Source organism: Salvelinus sp. IW2-2015, linkage group LG7 (assembly GCF_002910315.2).
Source record: "Salvelinus sp. IW2-2015 linkage group LG7, ASM291031v2, whole genome shotgun sequence".
NCBI classification, from domain to species: Eukaryota; Metazoa; Chordata; class Actinopteri; order Salmoniformes; family Salmonidae; genus Salvelinus; species Salvelinus sp. IW2-2015.
In genome coordinates this window covers 34296362-34301304 of record NC_036847.1, presented here as the reverse complement: position 1 = coordinate 34301304, position 4943 = coordinate 34296362, and the positions used below count along the sequence as shown (strand labels likewise).

The window sequence follows — 4943 nt, the reverse complement described above, 5'->3', positions numbered from 1 at the left end:
TCCCAAGGTACTATTCCCTACGTGGTGACCACAGAGATGTTCCGCCAGTCGTCCAGACCAGCAGCCTTCATGGTGGCRGGGTCGATCCACTGGCTGTCCAACTTCACTGTGGGACTGGTGTTCCCCTTCATGGAGGTCAGTGCTCCAAGCAGGAAAGAAGCCATTTTGATGTCAACAAAGAGAGATTCTGGAAATATTGTTCATAGTTAAACAAGCCATTTTGATGTCCATAACAGTCTCAGTAGTGTTTTTGGACCATTTGTATTTGTATGTATTTTGTATTTATTATGGATCCCCAGTAGCTGCTGTCTCTTCCTGGCGTCCAGCAAAAATTATGGCTGTAATATACATTATAATACAATTTTTAAACATTCAAATACATTTTACAACAGATTTCACAATACATTAAGTGTGTTCCCTCAGGCCACTACTCTACTACTACACACTGTCCAGGTGTGTGTGTGTGTATAGTGTGTATGCTATGTCAATACATACAGGAGTCAACCTCTTATGTTTCACCGAGTCGTGGCTGAACGGGGACATTAATAACATACAGCTGGTGGGTTATACACTCTATCGGAAAGGATCGAACCGCAGCCTCTGGTAAGACACGGGGCGGGGACCTATGTATAATTGTGAACAACAGCTGGTTGTTCTCATGGTAAGTTGTAGACCACACTATCTACCTAGAGAGTTTTCATCTGTATTTTTCGTAGCTGTCTACATACCACCACAGACCGATGCTGGCACTAAAACCGCGCTCAATGAGCTGTATACCGGCATAAGCAAAGAGAGGTGGCGCTCCTAGTGGCCGGGRACTTAAATGCAGGGAAACTTAAATCGGTTTTACCTCAATTCTATCAGCATGTTAAATGTGCAACCAGAGGAAAAACAACTCTAGACCACCTTTAATCCACACACGAGATGCATACAAAGCTCTCCCTTGCCCTCCATTTGGCAAATCTGACCATAATTCTATCCTCCTGATTCCTGCTTGCAAGCTAAAATTAAAGCAGGAAGCACCAGTGACTTGGTCTATAAAAAAGTGGTCAGATTAAGCAGATGCTACAGAAATGTTTTGCTTGCACATMCTGGAATATGTTCCGGGTTTCTTCCGATGGCATTGAGGAGTACACCAAATCAGTCACTGGCTTCATCAATAAGTGCATTGATGACGTCGTCCCCACAGTAACCGTACGTACATACCCTAACCAGAAGCCATAGATTACAGGCAACATTCGCGCACTGAGCTAAAGGGTAGAGCTGCCCTTTCAAGGACTCTAACCCGGAAGCTTATAAGAAATCCCGCTATGCCCTCCGGCGACCCATCAAACAAGCAAGGGTCAATACAGGACTAAGATCGTCTTCAATGACATTTTCAACCATTCCCTGTCAGAGTCTGTAATACCAACATGTTTCAAGCAGACCACCATAGTCCCTGTGCCAAGAACACTGAGGTAACCTGCCTAAATTACTACCGACCCGTAGCACTCACGTCTGTAGCCATGAAATGCTTTGAAAGGCTCGTCATATCTCACATCAACACCATTATCCCAGAAACCCTAGGCTCACTCCAATTTTCATACCACCCCAACAGATCCACAGATGATGCAATCTCTATTGCAATCCACACTGCCTTTACCCACCTGGACAAAAGGAACACCTGTGTGAGAATGCTATTCATTGACTACAGCTCAGCGTTCAACACCATAGTGCCTAAAGCTCATCACTAAGCTAAGCTAAGCGTTGCAGTGATTTCATACTCTGTAGTAGTGACGTGTATAGTGTTTAGTCATCCACATACATAGACACACAGGCTTTACTTAGAGTCAGTTGTCATGACATTGCCCTGTTGGGTGAGGTTTATGAGCCCCATAAATACCTTTTCTCCTTTTCTCTCCACTCTACAGAATGACTCTTGGAAAGCCCTTTGTTAACACAGAGAGAGTATGGTAACATCAAAAGGATGGGGAATGGAACAATATTTCTGTAATCCAACCAGTTGAAAATATCCGTTTTGGTACTTAAAGAATATGATGTCAGATCCGTTGTCGTCTGAGACATTATTACTGATGAAGGACGGCATAAATTGTATCTTTGAAAGTCGACACATTCTAGTTATCAATTCACATGGAATTGTTGTGCAATTTAAATGTTTAAATATGAAAATATTTGTGAAAAGATGAAATGTAATTTTTGATTCTAAATGAGAGAACTGTTTTCATAAGTAAAATATGCTCACTCAGTGGCCACGCCCAAGCGAACAGACATTGGTTGAGAACTATGAAACACGTTCTTCCTCCCTCCCTCCCTCCCTCCCTCCCTCCCTCCCTCCCTCCCTCCCTCCCCTCCCTCCCTCCCTCCCTCCCCTACCTACCTCCTTCCCTACCTACCTAACCTACTCTCTCTACCTCTACCTCTACCTCTTACCTCTACCTATCTCTCTACCTCTGCCTCTACCTCTACCTATCTCGTCTACCTCTACCTCTACCTACCTCTCTACCTCATCTACCTCTACCATCTACCATCTCTCTACCTCTACCTATCTCTCTCTCTACCTATCTCTCTACCTCTACCTATCTCTCTCCTCTACCTCTACCTATTCTCTACCTCTACCTATCTCTAACTCTACCTATCTCTCTACCTCTACCTCTACCTATTCTCTCTACCTCTCTACCTCTACCTCTACCTATCTCATCTACCTCTCCTCTACCCTACTATCTCTTTTACCTCTACTTCTACCTCTCCTTACCTACTATCTCTTCCTCTACCTCTAACTATCTCTCTACTCTACCTTCTCCTACTCTCTAACCTTCCTCCTCTACTATCTCTCTACCTTCTACCTCTACCTATCTATCTACCTCTTACCTATCTCTCTACCTCTACCTATCTATCCACCTCTACCTATCTCTCTACCTCTGCTCTACCTTATCTCTCTACCTCTACCTCTACCTATCTCTCTACCTCTACCTATCTACCTCTACCTCTACCTCTACCTCCTACCTATCCTCTACCTCTACCTCTACCTATCTTCTAACCTCTTACCTCTACCTATCTCTCTACTCTTACCTTCTACCTTATCTCTCTTACCTCTGCCTACTCTCTACCTCTACCTCTACCTATCTCCTCTACCTCTACCTATCTACTCTACTTCCTACCTCTACCTATCTCCACCTCTACCTTCTCTCTTACCTATCTCTCTACCTCTTACCCTACCTATCTCTCTACCTCTACCTCTACCTCTACCATTCTCTCTATCGACCTCTACCTATCTCTCTACCTCTACCTCCTTACTCTCTACCTATCTCTCTACCTCTACCTCTACCCTATCTATCTACCTCTACCTCTACCTATCTGGTCTTACCTCTACTCTACTATCTCTTCTACCTCTACCTCTACCTAATCTCTTCTACCTCTAACTCTCTACTAATCGTATTCGCTCCTATCTACTCTACTCTCTCTACCTCTACCTATCTCTCTACCTCTACCTCTACCCTTCTCTCTACCTCACCCCTCTACCCTATCTCTCTACCTCTACCTATCTCCTCTCTACCTCTACCTATCTCTCTACCTCTACCTCTACCTATCTCGCTACCTCTAACCTCTACTATCTCTTCTACCTCTACCTATCTCTATCTACCTCTACCTCTACCTATCTCTTCTACCTCTACCTTCTACCGTATCCCTCCTACCTCCTACTCCTACACCTCTATCTCGTATCTCATCTACCTTTCTCCCACATGCCTTCCACTACCATCTCTCTAACTCTACCCCTCTACTTCTAACCCACTCACTCCCTCCTCATATACCCTCTTACCTATCTCTCTACCTCACCTCCTACTCTATCTCCTACCTCTACCTCTACCTATCTCTCTACCTCTCTCTACCTATTCCTCTACCTCTATGTCTCACCTCTTTATGTCCGATCTCCAGAGATACCCGATCACCAATGGTTTCATTATCAGACAGTACCGTAGATATATAAGTTGTTATGTCCAGGGATTGTGTGTGACCTGAATGTCTTCCTGCTTCTGTCTGTGCTTCTATCTCTGCCCTCCAGATGGCCTGGGCTCCTAACAGTTTCATCATTCTTCTGCTTCATCTGCTTGGCGACTCTGTTCTACATCTGGCTGGTCGTCCCGGAGACCAAGAAACAAGACCTTCCTGGGAGTTCAGCCAGATGTGTCGCTCACAGGAAACCAGGTGGAGATACAGGTGGGAAATTTGAAACCAGAGACCGGAGGACGCAGGGAAGAGATGACGCGTTCAAGGCCACGTGCCTTCTAAAGGAGGAGGTTTAAGGCCATTTATTTAAGGACTCTGTTTGAGAGGAAAAAAAGGGAGAAGAACAAAAAAACAGGTTGTCTGTTTGAAGGTTGACAGACTGGGACCGGAACCATTGGTGTGATCTGTATTTATTCAATTATACGTCCAATCCGCAGACAGTTTATTATGTCATATTACACGAAATCATTTCTGTGGAACAGAAAAAAAGTTTAAACAGCAATGAATCCTTTGAAAGTGGCTTGTGTCAAAGTTGACTACAAAGTGTAAACAGGATAGTTTACACTTTAAACAGCAATGAATCCCTTTGAAAGTGGCTTGTGTCAAAGTTGACTACAAAGTGTAAACAGGATAATTTTGGTCATAAGTCAGTCTCGTCTGAAATGGCGTTTGGAACATCTGTGCATCACAACAGGAACATTAAGGTTGGGTTTGATTTGACGATGATCCATTTGCCCACTAACATGTGGTGAACAGCTGCGGTGATTTCTCTCTATCCAATAGCATAGACAATGAGACAGACCTGCCAAGCAGCTCTGACTTTGTTTACATAAGACAACATGTCACACGTTTGTTTTACTTGAGAAATACCGTACCAAACACCTTCGTTAGATGTCAAATTGGCAACTTAAACATTCTCTGCAAAACTTTAAAATGTG

General features: G+C 43.9%; 1 long non-coding RNA gene across 1 annotated transcript; it reads right to left on the bottom strand.

The window, feature by feature from the left end:
- Positions 1 to 3439: 3439 nt before the first annotated feature.
- On the bottom strand, positions 3440 to 3881 carry LOC139028017 (uncharacterized). The gene is made up of 3 exons (XR_011480155.1): positions 3854 to 3881; positions 3554 to 3595; positions 3440 to 3488 (listed from the first exon to the last, which is right to left on the bottom strand). It is a non-coding gene; the product is annotated as an uncharacterized lncRNA (long non-coding RNA).
- Positions 3882 to 4943: the final 1062 nt, after the last annotated feature.